This window comes from Ceratotherium simum, chromosome 26 (assembly GCF_057802395.1).
Source record: "Ceratotherium simum simum isolate JZ-2026a chromosome 26, ASM5780239v1, whole genome shotgun sequence".
Classification (NCBI taxonomy): Eukaryota; Metazoa; Chordata; class Mammalia; order Perissodactyla; family Rhinocerotidae; genus Ceratotherium; species Ceratotherium simum.
The window spans coordinates 26,791,666-26,813,246 of NC_141925.1; the positions used below are offsets into that span (position 1 = coordinate 26,791,666).

The 21,581-nt window shown below is 40.2% G+C and overlaps 1 protein-coding gene across 3 annotated transcripts in view; it reads left to right on the forward strand.

The window, feature by feature from the left end:
* Positions 1–214: 214 nt before the first annotated feature.
* Positions 215–21,581, forward strand: part of RABGEF1 (RAB guanine nucleotide exchange factor 1) — a 67,009-nt gene continuing 45,642 nt past the window's right edge. For 2 of the 3 annotated variants that reach the window (XM_014794598.2, XM_004439502.3), the window contains exon 1: positions 215–305. The gene's annotated coding sequence lies outside the window, so the exon portion shown is untranslated. The remainder of the gene's footprint in view (positions 306–21,581) is intronic. The other variant, XM_087417402.1, reaches the window with a different exon arrangement.

Sequence of the window (21,581 nt, forward strand, 5' to 3'; positions counted from 1 at the left end):
GCTGGCCTGGAGGCCGCCTCCTTTCCCTTGCCCCCGGCATCGTCAGTGCTGTCATTCACGTCAGCCTCGGCCTCTCCCCACCCAGCGCAGATTTCCCCTGGAGCCCGCAACGGTAATCTCCCACGGACAGCCGCGGGCCTCGGAAGTGACGTCTGTGCGTGCGTGACGTGCGCTCGCGGCGCCAGGGGCGGGGCGTGAGAGGGGGAGGGCCGGCGTGAGGGCGGGTTGTGGACTCCCAGAGCCCGGACCTACTCTAGCGCCGAGGGGAGAGCGGCGGTGCCGACGCCGTTGGAGCCGCGGACGAGGTATGGAGCAGACGGACAGGGGTCGAGGGCAGCGCGGTTCTCGGCTCCGGGCAGCGGGAGGCGGCGCCGTCCCGGCGGGGGTTGCTGGGTCATCCGTCCGTGCCGTCCAGCCGGCCGGGGCCGTTTCGCTTCAGTGCCTCCTGCCGCCCTCCGTCCCAACCCCGCGCCCCCAGCGCGGCCCTGGCCGGCTCAGGCCGTCGCCCGCTCCCTTAAGTCTCTTAGTGCTCAGCCTCCGGGTTTCGGGCGCTCGTCGCCGAGTTCTCCACGGCCCGGCCCAACACCGACGGACAGACGCTTATCATTTCCTGGCCGCCTCCTGTCACCTGTCCACCCCCCGCGGGATGGCCTCCTTCTGGCCGGCTCCCTCACTGTCCAGTCTGCGGAGTCCGAAGGGACACCTGTGGTGGCGGCCGGTCGGGTCGTGCCCTGGGCCCCTCGGGGATCGTTCTGGATTGGAGGCTCGGACCCAGATCGCAGCCCGGCCTTGGCAGGGGCGCCGTGACTTCACGAACCCGCGTCGGTCTTGGGAAGGGTGCTGTCTTTCGTGGCGCGGGGACTTGAAGACTCGTCCTAACTTTCGCCCGTGGCTTAGGGCGAAGTTGTGGGCCTAGGGTTAGGAGCAGAGTTCCTTGCTTCCTAGCCGTCTTGGAGGAGAACAGAGATGATGTCCGTCACGGAAGTTTAGTAGAGAGGGAGGAAGGACTCAGCTGTTTTGGAGAGTAGGTCATAGACAGCTGGTGGTGTCTCAGCGCTGGTGACCAAGCCCTGTGGCTGGGAAGCGTGTCAGTTGGCGCTGGTGGGCTGTGTTGCCCTTGAGATAAGATGTGAAAATTGGCCAGGACGAGTTTAGAGCATCACCTGGGGAGTAGGCTTTTGGATTTCAAGAGTTGGGTGTTTTCTGTAAACCTAAAACTGCTAAAAAAAAAAAAAAAAAAAAAAAGTATTAGTTAAAATAGTTGCACCAAGAAAGCTTGCTGAGAGTGCAAGAAGATTTGATTATATTATTAGTGTATTTAATGATAATGTTAACTTTTAAAGAGTTACTGGTTCTTATTCGGAGATGAAGAAGTGTTCAGGATTTGAATTTTTACTGACCTTTGAAGCAATCATGTTTCTTCTCTCTAGAAGTTAGCCACTTTAGGAGAGAGAGAGGGACAGCAAAGATACTTTCAATACAATGTGGTTAAGTAGTGTGAGCAAGGGTAGAGCACTGAGGGAGGTCACTTAGGGTGTCCCTCTCAAAGAATACTTTCTGGAAGTGTCTTGAAGGATGAGTGACATTCAGATTAACAAGGTGGTGGGAATTTTAGCAGTAGGTGGGAATGTAGGAGTGGGGCTACTGAAGGAGACGAGGCCAGTAACTACCAGGAGATGGTTTTTGAAAAGTGAAAGAGTACAGTGCAGAGGCCAGTGGCAGATAGGGGCAGAGAGGCAGGAGCTTGGACTTTTATCTGATGATGACAGAACTAGGGAGGGGTTTTAAGGAGGGTCGTTGTGTAGTTCAAATGGAATTGTAGTTAAAGTGGAATTTTATGTAGATCTTACACACAGGCTGCTATGTGACTGATGAGGATTGTGCCCAATATAGTGCTTGATTATGTGCTATCTTGTATTTTAATCTTTTCTGCTCATTAAATGTTGGAATTGAATTGTATACTCATTTGCTAATTGTTTCTTTGTGTGTGAGTGTCTGACCCTGCTAATTTGTAAGCGTCTATAAACAGGAATTCTGCTTTTATCTCTGCATTCTCAGTCCAAGTTGGGCATTCACAAATGTTCCATGAGTACTTGTTGACTTATTGAGAATTCATTGATTTCTGATATTGGTTTTCAGTGAAAAAAAATTGATATTTTAATATCAATTTTAAATTGATATTGATTAAATTAAAATTTAACATATTTTAATATCAACATATAATTGATTAAATTAAAATTTAACATATTTTAATATCAACATATAGAAGGACTAAGATCCTATTTCATGTATTTGTGTCAGTCTTTGGCTAGAGACACAGAATTGCAATCCTGACAGAATGGGTTTAATTTTTGGCACGGGTGTTTATGCTGGTTGCAAAGTTAACATCTCTAACAGAGATGACCCATCCCTAAAATGTAGGGGAAACCTGTGTAACATAACACCTGTCTATTCTGTGACTCAGAATAGAGATGCTGTTAAGTGGCTTCTTAACCCATCAATAAAGTTATAACACTAATAACAAGAGTTTCACAGTAGAGGCCAAACATTTTGAAAATCTTATTAAATGCTCATTTCTATCATAAAGCGTTGTAGAAACATTATGTATGTTGTTTGATATGACTGAAATGTCTTAAAATAATCTAGACTATTGTTGAATAAACACTTAGGAGAAACAACAGTAGACTTATCTTTATCCCACTTAATATTATGTAACTCATATTTTATCTGTTTGATATTTGGATAAAGCTCCTAAAATGCTTTAAGAAAGGCTCTACTTCTGTGGTGCTGCTTTCAAGTTACCCTGTGATATTCCTGTTGTTGATGAAGTTACTGTTGGTGGGTTAGGAAGTATAATTTTTATTGTATAGTAGAACATTTTTTCATGTTTCTCATAGCATAGCTCACTTGTTTATGGTCACTAAGAGGGTGAAGCACTGTAATTATAATCAATTAATTTGATAAATATGTAGTTAAAAGTCAGAAGTTATTATCAGAATGATAAGTATGAACTTATGAATGGGTAAAATTTTATGCACTAAGAGAATCTTAAGTTTTTTGTTTTCCTCAAATCACAGCAAGGAGATTGGTGAAATCCCTGAAGTAGGAATGTAGCAAGAGCCTTTGGGGCTTTAAATTCTGTGCTGTCTCACCTTAAGGAATGGTTGGCAGCATCCTCTGTGCCAGGCACAGGGCAACTCAGAAGGAGTTGTACAAAAATCTTCTAAATCATTTTTGAAGCTAGTCTTTTTAGTTCCCATTGGGAATAAATACTCAATTGTAATTGCATTTATGGTGATTTGGTCTGTATTTTAAAACTAAAAATGACTTTTTGGGGAGTTTTACTTAGGGATATATTTACAGTTTTCTGTGAGTTCCAAAGTTCAAAATACATAATGAGGGGCTGGCCCGGTGGCGTAGCGGTTAAGTGCCTGTGCTCTGCTTCAGTGGCCCGGGGTTCGCAGGTTCAGATCCCAGGCGCGCACCGATGCACCGCTTGTCAAGCCATGCTGTGGCGGCGTCCCATATGAAGTGGAGGAAGATGGGCACGGATGTTAGCTCAGGGCCAGTCTTCCTCAGCAAAAAGAGGAGGATTGGCAGCAGATGTTAGCTCAGGGCTAATCTTCCTCACACACACGAAAAATACATCATGAAAGTGTTTTATTTTTGTAGTTCCTCTCTTGTTAGAATTTTCTAATTTTAGACATAATATTTACTAAAGCACTTTTTTTTTTGGCGCACAAAAAAGATAATGCCTTTAGGAATTGAACTCATAAAATGTTTATTAATGGAAGAAAAAGTCTTCTTATTGTGCTATAATGTTTTTTAAGTAGAGCATATCATTTACTTATATCACATCTTGTTCCAGAAAGAATTTGTAATAACTTACAAAGATACATATAACATACTGTTGTTGACTTACAGAAATAAGGGGCTGATGAATTCAGGACTGAGGGAGAAAAGTTCAGATGGAAGCAGGAATGAGATCTGTACACAAAAGTACTTGGACTGAAGTCTTAAGTATTTGTTAGGGTGCCACAAATTCGACTGCTTTTTTAGTAGCCAGTTCAGAGAGAAATGTAATCAGTTACATGGTTTGGTGACCATAAGATAAAAGACCAACTTCTCCTTTGGATTCCCAAAGACTCCTTGGATTGAGAAACTCAACTACATCCTGAAGTCAATACAGTGTGTATTTCAAAGGGCTATGTTATGTTTTACTTTGTTTTTCAGTAAAATTCCTCATTGCCTCATTGTGTAGGTTGATGACAAAAACATAATTCAGTAAAAGCAGTTCTGGTGCTGGCAAAATACTGTGGTCTAAGTACTTAGATCTCTAGACTGATTTAATTTAAGGATCTGTTTTAGATTATCTGGATAAGGAGATGGATTTCACATTCTTCGGGTTTCCTTCCATAAATACTCTGTTTCTCAGTGGAGCTTTTATGAATTTATCAGCAGTGGGGTTTGAGTTTGTGCTTCCTGACAAGTTCCTCCAGTACTATTTTTTATGTTGTTGATTAATCACAGAGCCGTGTTTTTAGCAGAGATGCTTTATCATGGGGGGTATAAAAATGGAGGAGTCTGACAAGAACAAATATTTATATGAAAAGTCCCCTCACCTCCACACAGAGATGGGCTAAGGGAATACCAGACAACATACCTAAGATTCCTTGCTGGAAGTAGATTTGGAGTATTAACCCCAGCACAGAGAGCCTTGGCTTGAAAAGTCCAGGAATATCATTTATTTTTAAGAAGAGAACAGATCCACTCATCTTGGAGTGACCAGTAAATTAATATATCTATATTTTGCTCAAGCTAAAAAGTTGCCCTTTTAAGTAAGTATAATAATGCAGATTTATCAAGGGCTAAGGTGGGCCAGACACTGTGCTAGTAATAAGCTCTTTACTTGCATTATCTCGGTGTGGTCTTCTCTCCTCACCCTGCTTCTTAAAAGGAAAATATGAAGAAATGTGGTTCAGAGCAGTAACTTGTTCCAAGCCATGCAAGAGATGATGGAGATTTGAACTCAGGTAGTCTGACCAACTCAGTGATCTGCACCTGACCATGACTTTATACTACATGAGGCGAAATAGACTGTGAGCCCACAAGATGGGGCTGGACCTACACAGTTAATAGAAGTAAACACATTTGGCAAGTATCAGAACCCACCATTACAGAAGCGCCTTGAACAGTTCTGGATCTTCCCGTCCAGAAAATGGGCTGGGAGCTACAAGTTCAGGGCATTTAGCCATAGTTTGTAAAGCTGGGGAAAAATACATCTTTTAGGCATCCATCAGGACTGGGGAAATGGGAATATTATTTTATGTGTTTGTTTGCATCTTGCTTTTTTTTTTTTTTTTTTGTGAGGAAGATCAGCCCTGAGCTAACATCCATGCCAATCCTCCTCTTTTTGCTGAGGAAGACTGGCCCTGAGCTAACACCTATTGCCAATCTTCCTCCTTTTTTTTTTCCCTTTTCTCTCCCCAAAACCCCAGTAGATAGTTGTATGTCATAGTTGCACATCCTTCTAGTTGCTGTATGTGGGACGCCACCTCAGCATGGCCCGACAAGCCATGCGTCAGTGTGTGCCTGGGATCCGAACCGGGGCCGCCTGTAGCGGAGTGCACGCACTTAACCGCTAAGCCATGGGGCTGGTCCCTGTTTGCATCTTAAATGCGTATTTTTTTCTTTCTGTTTGCTATAAATTTGTCTCATGAGATCAGGAAAGCCACAGTGGTATTTTTAAAGATAGTGTGCCATTCTGGAAAAAGAGGTTTATGTTTATATTTTAGAGTAAAACTTTAGCTGGTGATGTCACTGCTATGATTTGGGGTGAATTTAGGTTATACTTTTGTAGTGACATTGCTTAGGTATGTTTGTTCTTTTTTTTTTTTTTTTTTGTGGTGAGGAAGATCAGCCCTGAGCTAACATCCATGCTAATCCTCCTCTTTTTGCTAAGGAAGACCGGCTCTGAGCTAACATCTGTTGCCAGTTCTCCTCCTTTCCCCCCCCCCCCCCAAAGCCTCAGTAGGTAGTTGTTATGTCATAGTTGCACATCCTTTTAGTTGCTGTATGTGGGTCGAGGCCTCAGCATGGCTGGAGAAGCAGTGCGTTGGTGCACGCCCGGGATCCGAACCCGGGCCACCAGTGGCGGAGTGCCTGCGCTTAACCGCTAAGCCACGGGGCCGGCCCAGGTATATGTGTTCTTAAATCTAATTCTGTGTTTTATTAGGAATTTTATTGCATTGGAGTTGTACAGATAAGTAAACCATTATTTATTTTGAGTTTTCATACGAGATGATTCCAGGTAATTCCAGATCATTTTATTTTGAAGTACTATAATATAATTCCTACAGTATATTGTGAATTGTGACTTAGCCTGTGAAACTGGAGAACAGAGAACATCCTTATTCATCCTTAATCAGTAAACAGTGGGTGGAATTGTGCTTGTCTAAATATAATTATGTAACGTAGTGCTTCCTTAATTGCATTTCCGTAGAGCTTTTGACATTGTTTTTTAAATATGTTCTGAAAAATGAGTTGGGCTATCGACCAAAGTTTTGAATAGGATATTATAGAAGAAAGCAAATAAAAAATGTGAAAACAAAAAACAAAACTGTAGGCTGATGAAATAGAATGTCTAAAATCCGTTATAATTAGTGTCTCAGGAAGTAAAATGCTTGGCTTCTACTTAGCAAACTGGATTGTATTTTTATTTGTATAAATTAATTGGCCATTGCAGTTGGGGTTGTAGTGTGATAAGTGTGTAGATTTTATTTGTTTAGGGTTTCAAATGTTGAATAGTCATGAATGGACACATCTTTTTTTTTTTTTTTTAAATAATTTTATTTATTTATTTTTCCCCCAAAGCCCCAGTAGATAGTTGTATGTCATAGCTGCACATCCTTCTAGTTGCTGTATGTGGGACGCGGCCTCAGCATGGCCAGAGAAGCGGTACATCAGTGCGCGCCCAGGGTCCGAACCCGGGCCGCCAGCAGCGGAGCGTGTGCACTTAACCGCTAAGCCACGGGGCCAGCCCCTGGACACATCTTAAATATCATTTATGAGAAATAATCAGATGGCAAAGTGTTTTCGTACCCGTATGCTAACTGCTGCTTCTTCTACAAAACATTGTTATGATATTACCTGCCCCAGGAAATAGAATGTCTGATAACAGAGACAATATTGAAATTCAGTATTTAAGTTCTTTGAATGTCAGCTGTGTTGAGTAGATACCACTTTTTCCCAAGAGCCTATTTTTGTTCTTGGACGTTTTTTGGGAGCAAATTGCAGACAGATTTTCTTTTTTGTTACCCATAAGAGGTTGTAGGCTAATTCCTTAAAGAGGAATTTTTGCCTTTTCAGAAGGTTGGTCTAATAAGTGAATAAATAAATTATATATATATTATATATAATAAGATTCTCAGCTTATTTCTTTGTGTATAAATAAAATAGTGCTTGAGAAATAAGTTGAGGTTCTTTTGAGGTTTAAAATTCTTAGTTTCTGACAGAAAAACCGATCAGGAGGTTGGATTTTAGGCCCAACCAATTCCTGCCCCAAACACAACAAATAATGTTTGTGATGGTGATTCTGCCATTTAGGTTAAGTGTAGTGCAAAGATTTCAATTTCGTTCTTCATTGAATGCTTTCACTGTATTTGGGGAAGAAGAATCTGAGTACTAGAAAATACTTTTAAAAGGTGTTTTTTTCCTCCTTTCTGAGGGTTTAATTTCAGGAGGTATAGTTTTTATAGTTATGAATTTTAGTGACTTTATCAAACTACCCAGTCTATAGACACTATATCACTGCAGAATGTCTTCTGATCCTTGTTAATGTACAGTCATGCACCGCATAAGGACGTTCCGGTCAATGACAGACTGCATATATGATGGTCGCCCCATAAGTTTATAATGGAGCTGAAAAATTCCTATTGCCTAGTGATGTCGTAGCTAGCGTATGTAGCACAGTGCGTTACTCACGTGTTTGTGGCAAGGCAGGTGCAAACCTACTGAGCTGTCAGTTGTATAAAAGTATAGCACATAACAATTATATGCAGTGCATAATACTTGCTAATGATTATAAACGACTATGCTACTGTTCTATGTACTTACCATACTTTTTATCGTTATTTTAGAGTATACTCTTTCTACTTGTAAAAGATAAAGTTTACTGTAAAACAGTATGCTGTGTTATGCTGGCAGCAGCCTCATACATCTCGCGTTTACTGTGTCCCTTGATTGCATTGTTTTCTCTTGTGCTTGATTTAATCTCATGTTGTTTTTTTCATTATTGCCCCTAAGTAAACAAAATCCACTGTAATGTTGCCAGTAAGAGGCCACATTGAGTGATTGACCTGAAAACGAAATTAAAGTGATTAAAGTCTATGAAGTTACAAAGTCCATGATGGTTATTGCTCCCAGTCAGGCATGTCCCATTCCACCATAGCTACGATCCTGAAGAACAACAACAAAGTGACGAAAGCTGTTCAAGGATCTGCTTCATTGAAGGCAACAAGACTAACGAAAATTTGAAAAGGGCCTATTTCAGACCTGGGGAAACTTCTAATGACCTGGATTGAAGACCACGCACAGAAGTGTATCCCTCTCAGCATCATGACAATCATGGCCAAAGCAAAAAGTTTGTGATGTTGAAAGAAAAGGCTGGATCCGACTACAATGTTCAATTTACTGCTAATTGTTGTTCATTACATAATGTGAAAGTGAGTGGTGAGTCTGTGAATGCTGATGTGAAGGCAGCTGAAGAATGTTTAGAAACTCGAGATAATGGATGGACATTGAGGGTATAATGCAAAGTGAAATAAGTCAGAGGGAGAAAGTCAAATACCGTATGATTTCCTTCATTAAGTAGTAGATAATGACAACAATAAACAAACACATAAGGACAGAGATTGGATTGGTGGTTACCAGAGGGGAAGGGGGGAGGGAGGAGGGTGAAAGGGATAATTCGGTACATGTGTGTGGTGATGGGTTGTAATTAGTATTTTGGTGGTGAACATGATGTAATCTATGCAGAAATAGAAGTACAATGATGTACACCTGAAATTTTTACAATGTCATAAACCAATGTTACTGCAATAAACAAAAAATTAAAAAAAATACAATACCACTTCAAGATCTACCAATATGAATATAATAAAAAATCTGCCAACACCAAAAAAAAAAAAAAAAAAGAAACTCGAGATAAACTGGTTATGGAGGAAGATTACTGCCCAGAGCAAATATTCAGTATGGATGAAACCTCCCTATTTTGGAAATGGATGCCTGAAAGGGCTTTCATGCATAAGGAAGCCAAATCAATGCCAGGTTTCAAGGCTTTTGAGGACAGGATAATATTCTTGCTTGGGACACTGGTGCAGGCTACAAATTGAAACCCTTTGTGATCTGGCACAGTGAGAACTCCAGGGCTTTCAGGCATATTAATAAGCACATACTGCCAGTGTACTGCAGGACCAGTAAGAAGTCATGGATGACCCAGCTCCCCTTCCAGGATGCCCTCCTGAATTACTATGCCAGCGAAACAGAGAAGTACTGTTTGGAGAATAACATACCTTTCAAGGTTTTGCTTATTGTTGATAATGCTCCTGGACATCCTGCTTTTTTATTGGTGATCTTCATCCCAATATCAAAGCAGTGTTTCTCCCTGAAAACACCACCTCTTTGATTCAACCAATGGATCAAGGAGTTACAGCAGCTTTTAAGACCTACTGCCTGAGAAGGACCTTTGCCCAGGCTATTGCTGCAACTGAGGAAGACACTGAGAAGACACTGATGTAATTGTGGAAGGATTACAACACCTGTGACTGCATCAAGACCCTTGCTTGGGCCTCAGGTGATGTCACCCGTAAGTGTATGAATGGCATCTGGAAGAAGACACTCCAGAGGTTTGTCCATGACTTCAGAGGATTTGCCAAGGATGAGGAGGTTGCAAAAATCAACTAGGCTGTGGTTGAGATGGCAAACAACTGTAACCTGGGTGTGGATGAGGATGACATTGAGGAGCTCCTAGAGGTGGTTCCTGAGGAATTGACTGATGAGGAGTTGTGGGAACTGGAACAGGAACGCATAGCTGAAGAAGAGGCACGAGAAAAGGAAACTGCAGGAGAAGAAAAAGAAGAAGAACCTCTAAGAAAATTCACAGTGAACAGTTTAGCAGAAGCTTTTGCAGACTTCAACAAGATTCTTAAAGAGTTTGAAAACATGGAACCCAACACCAAAAGGTTTTCATTAATAGAGAGGAATGTTCTAGTTACAAGCAGTGTGGTGCATTATCTGTTTACAAGCAAATCCATGGTGAAAAAAAAAAAGCAAGCAAACCACCATGGACATATTTCTGAAAAGGGTGACACCTCCTCAAGAAGAACCTCAGGCAGGTCCTTCAGGAGGTATTCCAGAGGAAGGCATTGTTATCATAGGAGATGACAGCTCCATGCATGTTATTGCCCCTAAGGACCTTCCAGTGGAACAAGACATGGAGCTGGAAGACGGTGATGTTGATGACCCTCACCCTGTGTAGGCCTAAGCTGATGTGTGTGTTTGTGTCTTAGTTTTTAACAAAAAAAGATTAAAAAGTAAAAAAAAATAAATAAAAAATTTAAAAAATAGAAAAAAGCTTGTAGAATAAGGCTATAAAGAAAGAAAATATTTTTATACAGCTGTACAATGTGTTTGTTTTAAGCTGTATTATTACAAAAGAGTCAAAAAAGTTAAGAAAAATTTGTTAAGTTTATAAAGTTAAGTTATAGTAAGCTAAGGTTAATTTTTTTTATTGATGTTTTAATAGTTTTTAACATTGTGAAATTTTGGGTTGTACATTTTTGTTTGTCCGTCACCATATATATGACTCCCTTCACCCCTTGTGCCCACCCCCCACCCCTCACCCCCCACCCCCATTGCCCCTGGTAACCACAATACAGTTTTCTCTGTCCATGTGTTGGTTTATATTCCACATATGAGTGAGATCATACAGTGTTTGTCTTTCTCCTCTGGCTTACTTCACTTAACATAATACCCTCCAGGCCCATCCATGTTGTTGCAAATGGGACGATTTTGTCTTTTTTTATGGCTGAGTAGTATTCCATGGTATATATATACACCACATTTTCTTGATCCAGTCGTCAGTTGAGGGACACTTAAGTTGCTTCCACTTCTTGGCTATGGTGAATAATGCTGCAGTGAACATAGGGGTGCATAAGCCTCTTTGGATTGTTGATTTCAGGTTCATTGGATAGATTCCCAGTAGTGGGATGGCTGGATCATAGGGCATCTCTATTTTTAATTCTTTGAGGAATCTCCATACCATTTTCCATAGAGGCTGCACCAGTTTGCATTCCCACCAGCTGTGTATGAGGGTTCCTGTTTCTCCACATCCTCTCCAACATTTGTTGTTTTTTGTCTTGGTGATTATAGGCTAAGGTTAATTTTTTATTGAAGAAAGAAAAATATTTTTTTGTAAATTTAGCCTAGGTGTACAGCGTTTATAACATCTACAGTAGTATATAGTAATGTCCTAGGTGTTTGCGTTCACTCACTGACTCACTCAGAGCAACTTCCAGTCCTGTAAGCTCCCTTCATGGTAAATGCCTTATAAAGGTGTACTATTTTTTATCTTTTATACTGTATTTTTACTATACCTTTTCTATGTTTAGATATGTTTAACTACACAAATCCTTACCATTGTGTTATAATTGCCTACAGTAACATGTGACAGTACATGTACATGCTGTACAGGTTTGTAGCCTAGGGGCAATAGGCTATACCATATAGCAGTGGTGTGTAGTAGGCTATACCATCTAGGTTTGTGTAAGAACACTCTGTGATGTTCACACAACAACAAAATTGTCTAACGATGCATTTCTCAGAACGCATCCCCATTGTTAAGCGACTCGTAACTGTATATGTTTTTGTCGTCTAAAACTGTCTACCTTTTTCTTTTTTTTTTTGGCGAGGAAGATTAGCCCTGAGCTAATACCTGTTGCCAATCCTCTTTTTCCTGAGGAAGATTGGCCCTGAGCTAACATCTGTGCCCATCTTCCTCTACTTTATATGTAGGTCACCTGCCACAACATGGCTTGATAAGTGGTGCATAGGCCTGCACTTGGGATCCAAACCCGCGAACCCCAGGCCACCAAAGGAGAGCGTGTGAACTTAATCACTTCACCACTGGGCTGGCCCCTAAAACCGTCTACCTTTTATTTTGCGATTGTAAAAAATTTAGTATTTTGTATCAACATTTCAGAACTCACCATAAGGTGTATGTGTAAGTTTTATAGTATTGCCAAGTCTGATATTTATGCTCTGTGTTATTGTGTAGTTCTACTCTTCTTTGAGCTGCCATAAATTTTCTAAACAGAATTGATCACAGCTAGTGCTTTGCATTGACCTTCACTGCAATTGGTAAAAGTATTCTTAGCTCCCAGTGATGACTAATTTCTAACCATTTGGCTGACATTAGAATTTTCTTGGTGGATTAACACTGTTATCTTTTAATCATTAGTAGTGCTTTTTGCCTTAAAGTCGACTTTGTATGATATCAATACAGCTTTACTAGCTTTCTCTTGGTAAATGTTGGATACTATATCTTTTTCCATCCTTACACTTTCAAACTTTCTTTGTGCTAGAAAGCATTGTGAAGTTAGATTTAGTATTTTTTCTTTAGTCTGACAATTGTAGTCTTTAAATTAGAATATTTAGTCCATTTCTATTTAATGTAGTTTTCACTGTATTTGGTGTTACATCTGTCATCTTTTGATAAATTTTCTTTCTTTCTTTTTTTTTTTTTTGTGAGGAAGATCAGCGCTGAGCTAACATCCGTGCTAATCCTCCTCTTTTTGCTGAGGAAGACCAGCTCTGAGCTAACATCTATTGCCAATCCTCCTCCCCCTCGCCCCCCAAAGCCCGCGTAGATAGTTCTCCGTCATAGTTGCACGTCCTTCTAGTTGCTGTATGTGGGAGGCGGCCTCAGCATGGCCGGAGAAGCGGTGCCTCGGTGCGCGCCCGGGATCCGAACCCCGGCCGCCAGCAGCGGAGTGCGCGCACTTAACCGCTAAGCCACGGGGCTGGCCCGTAAATTTTCTTTTTGACTCGCCTCTTTTGTTCCTGTTTCCTTTTTTCTTGCCTTCTTTTGGATTGTTTATTATCCAATTGTTATTTAATTTTTCCCCTTTAGTAATTTTTAGTTATAATTCTTTTACTGTTCTTTCTGTGGTTACACTAGAGATACATACACCCTTGATTTATTACAGTCTAATACAAATTATAACTTTTACCACTTCTCCAATAATGCTAGAACTTTAGATACTAACTCCATTTGTCTTTTTTCTGCCTCGTTGTATTACTGTTTCACCCATTTTAATTCTACATATATTTTAAGACCTATAAGAAGTTTTTGTTTTGTATAATTGATATTCATGTACATTTACTTACATATTTACTCTTTCCATTGCTCTTCATCTCTTCCTGTATTTCTGTCTTTCTGTTTGGGATAGGATAATTTTCTTTTCCTTCTGAAGAGTTCCCTCTGGTATTTCTTCTAATGCAAGTCTGTCCATAATAAATTCTTTCGTTTTTTTGTTTGTCTGAAAATATCTGTATTTTGCATTTATTTTTAAAGGAAATGATCACTGAGTACCACATTCTAGATGGGCATTTATTTTCTTTCAGCACTTTCAAGATATCATTCCATTGTCTTCTGGTTTTTATTATTTCTTTTGAGAATTTATTTTGTTAATTTTATTGTTGCTCCTAAGAAAGTAATGTGTCGTTTTTCCACTGGTTACTTTTAGGCATTTCTCTTTGTTTTTAATTATCAACAACTTAATTATTCTATATCTCTGTGTGGTTTTCTTTGTGTTTATTCTGCTTGGGGGTCACAGAGTTTCTTTAATTTGTGGGTTGTCTTTTCATCAATTTTGAAAATTTCATTCTTCTTAATATTGCTTCTGCCCTAATAACTCTCTCCTCTCCTTTTGGGACTCCAATTACACACTGGTAGACTTTTTCACAGTGTCCCTCATTCTCTTTACACTTTTTACCCCCATATTTTCTATTAGTATTTCTCTCTGTTTCAGTATGGGTATGTTTTATTGATTTGGGTTCCAGTTACTAATTCTCTTTTCTGCTGTTATGTGGTCTGCTGTTAAATCTACTCTTTGAATTCTTAGTTTTAGTTATCGTACTTTTCAGATCTAGTTTGATTCTTATAGATTCCAATTCTCAGTTGGAATTCTTCATCTTTTTATATGTTCTTTTCCCTTTTTTAAATAGGAAATTTAAATAACCATCGTTATTGAAAAGTCTTTCTGATCCGATGTCTGGATCATCTGAGCATCTGTTTCTATTGTCTGTTTTTCCCTTTTGGTTTTCAGTTATATGAATGCTGGGTACTGTGAATAAAATGAAGCACCAGATGATGCTATTCTTTTTTCAGAGAGGAAATCTCCCCTCACTTTTGCTAGCCAGGTAGAGTGGGGGCCTATCATCTAATCCTATTAGAGACTGAGTTGATGGTTGAGGTTGTGCTGCAGTTTTGATAAGGCTATGTTTCCCTCTAGTTTGCCTTTACTGCTAGCAAGTAGCCATCCAGGGCTTCCAACTAATTGTCTAGTGAATTCAGAGAGGTCCCTCCCTCTGATGGCTTCTATACTATAATCTTTGTCTCCTGAGAACAGTGAGATCGCTGAAAATTCTACTCTTGATTTTCAGAGGGTTTCAGTTTTGTTTTGAAGCCCTCTCTGTGCTGCTGCAGAATTTGGTAAATGTCTTCAGGGGAAAACCAGCCTTGTGTTAGGCTTGGTTCTCGACTCTCCTCTTTCACCAGGATCTTGGCTCCTTTAGTCTTGCTTTTCATCTCTTCCAAAAGATCTCTTGGTTCCTCTGCCTAAGGAAAGTCTGGCTGCTCAGCCTTTTGCCCCAGAATCAGCAGATGCACTTTGGGAAAAAGTGGCTGCAATGTCGTCTTGTTTCTCTGCAGTTCCTCTCTTTTTTCCAGAATCCTTCTAGTCTTGGTTGTGTTAGCTGCTTTCTGATTGATTTAAACATTGATTTAAAAAATGTATCTAGGGCCGGCCCCGTGGCTTAGCGGTTAAGTGCGCGCGCTCCGCTGCTGGCGGCCCGGGTTCGGATCCCGGGCGCGCACTGACGCACCGCTTCTCTGGCCATGCTGAGGCCGCGTCCCACATACAGCAACTAGAAGGATGTGCAGCTATGACATCCAACAATCTGCTGGGGCTTTGGGGGGGAAAATAAATAAGTAAATAAAATCTTTAAAAAATGTATCTAGCTTTCCTAGTTCTCAGCAGGAGTTAGTCTGCCACAAGCTATGCCATTGTATTCAGGAAAGAGAGTCTGCCACTAGGAATGAAGTCATGAGAAGAAATTAATCTTTTAATAATTGTGGTGCTTACTTTATAGCAGTGGTTCTCCAAGAGTAATTCCTAGCTACATCACCTGGGAATTTGTTAGAAATGCAAATTCTAGGGGCTGGCCTGGTGGCATAGTGGTTAAGTTTGAGCGCTCCGCTTCGGCAGCCCAGTGTTCGCAGGTTCGGATCCTGGTCGTGGACCTATGCGTTGCTTATCAAGCCATGCTGTGGCAGGCGTCCCACATATAAAGTAGAGGAAGATGGGCGCGGATGTTAGTCCAGGGCCAATCTTCCACAGCAAAAAAAAAAAAGAAAAAGAAAAAACGGCAAATTCTCAGGCCCTACCCCAGACACTCTTGGTTGGGGCCCAGTACTCTGTGTACTAGTACTCTGTGTTTTAACAAGTCCTCCAAGTGATACTGATGCATACTAAAATTTGAGAACCATTGCTTTGTAACTTAGTTGTTTTGCTATTTAATTTTATACTCTTACTTTCTTTGGGACCTGGAGAGTGTATAAGGGACAAAAGTGAAAGAAAACTCTCTATACAGGTACTTTGTCAATCTTTTGAATAAATCATTTGATAAATTTAGAAAATGTCTGTTGAGTACTCACTCTGTTCCTGGCACTGTGCTATGAGTCTACGAACGTGGAGTGACACGTAAGCAAGTAATTGTAATAGAATGTGAGTACTATAATAGCTGTATTTATAAAATGCCGTAAGAACCGGAGAGAGGGAATTATTCGGTCAGTGGAGAAGGGGGAGTCAGATATTATTTGAATAGGGTGGGATTTGAAGGTGGGCAAACAGAGAGCATTTCTAGGCTTGTTCATAAATAAGACAACCATGTAATTTATTTTCCAAAGCAGGTCACTTTTGAGAATCAAAGTGGTGCTTTTATGCCAGGACAGCAAGCATAAGCCAGGACTGTTTTTACTAACTGAGACATATGATTACCCTTTTTGTAAAGAGCAAGTGATGCTGTGGACCCACAGTTCTATGTCAACTTGTGGAAAACTCATTTCTTTCCATTCTTTATAGAGTTTACAACAATTCTTATTGGATGGTTTATTAGTTTCCTAGGGCTGCTGTAACAAACCACAAACTGGGTGGCTTAAAACAACAGAAATTTATTCTTTCACGGTTCTGGAGGGTCTCAGTCTGAAATCAAGGTGTCAGCAGGGTCATGCTCTCCTGAAGGCTGTAGGGAAGATAATTGTTGGCAGTCCTTGGAGTTCCTTGGCTTGTAGCTGCATCACTCCAATCTTTGCCTTCTTGGCCACATGGCCTCAGTGTCTGTGTGCCTGTGTCTCTCTCAGGGCCTTCTTATAAGGACACCAGTCATTGGATTTAGGGCCCACCCTACTCCAATGTGACCCTATTTTAACTAATTACATCTGCAAAGACCTTATTTCCAAATCAGTTCACATTCACAATATTGGAGTTCAACCTGTCTTTATAGAGGACACAGTTCAACCCACAACAGATGGGATGGTTTTAGCAGCTTTTGAAAGTTTCTACAGTTTAATTGGATTAAATTTTCGTTACTCACAAGGCACTTCTCAAAAGCTTAAAACATAATACAAATATTTATTTGATGAGCCATCTAACAAATCTGAATAAATACATTTTTAATCTAGACAGTGTTTTTGTATTTCTCTCATTTCATAGATATGTGTATATGTATCACTTTGCACAGCCACAGCAAATGGCTAAGGGTGAAATGGCTGCTGCAAAGCTAAAACTAAGATATAACTTGGGGGAAAAAAAACCTTTAATGGTTGAAACCACCTTATATATTGCAGCTTGTTATTACTTTAAGTGGAGTTGAGGCATCATTTTTGGTCTGTTACTTATTGAATAAATTGACCAGTTGGGGAATTGGCTGCTTCTGTGGAAGAGAGGGTAGAGCATGGTAGGGAGTAAACTAGAGCAGCCAGGTTATTTTGCATGTAATTTTGAGTTATTAGCCTGGGAAATAGCATGCTCTCATTGGAGTTATAATTTCATTTAACTGAAGAGGGTGCGACTTAGTACAATAGAAGATTGTTGTTTAGAACTCATTCCTCAAGAATGCTGCTCTGCTGGCTCCGCTCATTCCAGCAGCATAAACTCTACATTATGTTCCAGGGGTTTGATTTTTATTTGGAATTATTTGGGCAGGCTAGTGTTTGGATACTTTGTTTTGTTATATTTAACACTGGAACTCAGCCACTGATTCTCTGTGTGACATTCACTTTCATTTTGGAAACAATGTATTTAATGATATGAAAGTTGGTGAAACTTGGATTCAGATTTGAAACACTAAGTCCTTGATTAAAACTATGGTGTCTTCATAACTTATAAAGTCAAGGACTAAAAGATAACATAAAAAAGAGCACCTATGAAAAAGAAAAAAGATGACAGAAAAGTGAGCAAAGAACATGAACAGTTAAATTCTTCGAATAAAATATACTAATGGCCAATAAATATCTATAAAAATGGCTACTCTCCTTAAGGAAATGGATTTAAAATGAAACGATTTTTTTTTTTGCCTTTCAGGTTGACAAAAATTAAAGATTAATAATGCGATGTTTATGAGTTTGTGGGAAAGTAGGTTCTTTAATATATTCTATGTGGGATTGTAAGTGGGTGCACACTTTTTTGTGAGGCCAGTTTGGTAGTATAGTATCAAAATTTGAAATGCACAAACCCTTTGACATTCCATTTCTGTTTCTAGGAAGCTGTTCCCGTTTTGCAAATGGTCTCCTCATATCCTTATCCTGCATATCAGAGATTTACAAGTTATTTTTATTAGTATAATTTCTAAATGTGATAAAATACTTTATTGTGTTATTTATTTAAAATATTTTTTCTGGTCTTATTTGCCTTTCTTTTTTGGTTCTAAGTGAGTCCTTTTAAAAACTAGATAGAAGTCTCAATTTATGTATTCAAATTTGTTTCCTTTTTGATTTCTTCTGCAGCTTTTAAGCTTAGATAGCCCTCACCTCTTTAGAAGTTTCATAAATACTTCTTTTTAGTTCTTTCTCTTTTTCCATTTGTCTTTGAAAAAACTTTAACTCTTTAAGATACCTGTAATTAATTTTGGGGGTATCAGATTGCTGACCAGTTATTCCAATGTTGTTTATTGAAAATTCTTCCCTTTTCCTCCTTCCTCTACTAATATATTATGTATTATATTAGCATTCATTTTTGGGTCAGTTTACTCTGTAGTGATTTGCCAGTCCTGTTGCTGAGTTCACACTATTTTAACTTGTTTTCAGACCTTCTAGATATATAGTCATATCTCCCATACTATACAGTAAGCGCCACAAGGACTGAAACTTTATTTTTACTTAGATTTGTATCCTAAGTGCCTGTCATACAGTGTAAATCAATGTATAAATATTTGTTGAATAATTGAGTGAGTGGTGAGTAGAGAAAGCACTATAACAATATAGTGACTGTCTCTAGGTGATGTTTTTCTTTATTTTCTTTCTGCTTATCTATGTATCTCAGGCTTTTTAGAGTAAGCATCTTTTACCTCTACTACTGGAAAAAGCAAATTTAAGGAAAAAAGCTTACCTATAAGTTTTATTTCTTAACTGAGGTCAAAGGATAGCTTATCATTTTGGTAGAGTTGATTGGATTTTTCCTATAAATACCAGGTGAGTTGCGTACAGGAATGATCTGTGAGGACATGACATTGAACCCAAGAATAGGAAGCAGGCCTCATGCAAGGAAGAAAGTGGGAAGCTACTCAAATCCACAAAGTGGTTTTTTTTTTTCTTTAGTGAGATGAATCTGGTTTGCATGTAGAGCCTTACGGAAAAACATACACAACTCTGTGGGCTTTGTACTCCTCTGGCCTTTTTTAGGGTACCTCAGCCTGGATTAAAACCTAGCCCTGGGGCAGAATTCACAGGAATCTCGACTGTCTCAGCAGTAGAGATCATTTTTACTCTGTCTTCCCTAATGTGAGTGGGCCAATTGAATTATGTATGCCCAGGTTGCTCAATAAAAGCCTGCTTACTGAGCTGCGGTACTCAAACAAGAACTGGGTGTAGCCCCTGTGACCTCCCTCACGGGTGCAGTGGTGATGGTAGCTTGCCTCTGGATTGTGGCTCCACTGACTAGGGATAGGTGTTTCTGCCCAGGAAAGACAGAATTGAATCTCAGGCAGTTGATCCCCTGTGTTACTCCCTAACTGAGGAGGATACACTGTCCATGTAGCTCTGATGTCTAATCTGGGGGTGCAGACTGTACCTGCCTCGCCCCACTGAAACAGCTGTCATCACCGCTACATAGCTTTTCAAATCTTGGCATATACTTTTGGTGGTTCATTTGCTTGCTTTGTTTTCCATACTTAGAAATAGAAATTATTTGAGTGCTATGTTTAACTGTCTGATACACATTGGTTCAATCATAGGTGTTTTCATTTAAAATTTTTTAAGTGGAATTTTAGGAAACTTTTAAATTTGAAGTTACAGATTAACAGGAAGTTGCAAAGATAATACAGAGAGGTCCTATGTACTCTTCAGCCAGTTTGCCCCAGTGGTTACATCTTACATAACTATGGTATAATATCAAAACCAAGAAATCAACATCTGTACAATGTGTGTGTATAGTTCTGTGTCATTTCATCATGTGTGTAGATTCCTGTAACCACCACCATAGTCAAGATACAGAGCTATTCGATTACCACTAAGATCTCCCTCATGCTGCCGCTTTATAATCGCACTCTGTGTGGGTAGTCCCCAAGACTGCCCCCGGGTTTGGTAATTCACTAGAAGGACTCACAGGACTCATGTACTCCTGGCTATATTTTATTACAGTGAAAGGATACAAAGCAAGATCAATAAAGGAAATTTATTGGTGCATTGAGCAGAGTTTGCAGGATACTAGGCATGAGCTTCCAAGAGTCTTCTAGTGGATGCATTTACTCCCCCAGCAACAAACTGTAGCCATACACGTGAAGTGTTTTCTGTTAGAGAAGCTCACTTAAGCCTAGGATTCCAGGGTTTTTATGGAAGGCTAGTCACACAGGCACAAGTTTCTTCATGATTGACCACAGTTACTGTAACTCCAGCGACTACCCAGAAGGAGAGCAGGTGTTCACCATACATCACACTGTTTGCACAAACTGTCCAGACAAGCTGGTACAGTGTGGTTCAAGGCTCCAAGCATACAAAACACCCCTATCAGTTATTACTGATATATAAGGACACTCCAAGACTTCAGTTCCCAGGAGCTGGCCAAGAGCCAGTCATACAAGCAGGCCCTTCTGAGAATGTGCATGGTTGGAGCAACTCAAGCCTGCTTGGTTAACTCTTTCCTGCACGCCTTTCTGTGCTCTCCCTTGTTAGAAATAGATAGGATATGGGGAAACAATGCTGCCCCCAGGGTGGAGGTGAGGGTCGGAGAGGTTGGGGTAGGTACTACTTTAGGTAGAGTGGCCAGGGAAGACCTTTCTGAAAGTGTGACATGAAAGCTGAGACCTAAATGATGAGAGAGAAGTCACCGTGTGAACAGCAAGGAGCACAGCATTCTAGACGTTAGCACACATGTGCAAAGGCCCCCAGAAAGAGAGAAATAGAAAGGAGGCCTATATTAGTTTTCTGTTGTTGCCATAACAAATTACCACAAACTTATTAGCAGCTTAAAACAACACCCATTGTTATCTCACAGTTCTGTGTCAGAACTCCTGGCCAGGTCAGCTGGGGCTCTGTTAAGGATCTCAAGAGGTCAAAATTAAGGTGTCAGCCAGCCTGGGCTCTTCTTATCTGGAGGCTTTGGGGAGAATCTGCTTCCAGACATATTCATGTTGGCAGAATTGAGTTCCATGTGGTTATAGGACTGAGGTCTTCATTTCTTTGCTAGCTGTCAGCTCAGGGTCATTCTCAGCTTCTAGAAGCCACTCACATTCCTTGGCTTATAGTCTTGCCACATTCAAAACCAACGGTAGTGCTTTGAATCTCTCTCACTTCCCATTCTGCCCTCTTCTTCTGCTTTTTATTTTAAAAACAGCCTTCTTGAGGTATAATTTACATACCATAAAATTTACCCATTTAAAAGGTACAGTTCAATGGCAACCATCACCATGGCCAACTTCAGAACATTTTCATCACCTCAAAAAGAAACTCCATACCCTTTGCCTGTCTCCTTTATTCCCATCCTCTCCCTCTCAGTCCTAAGCAACCACTAATCTACTTTCTGTCT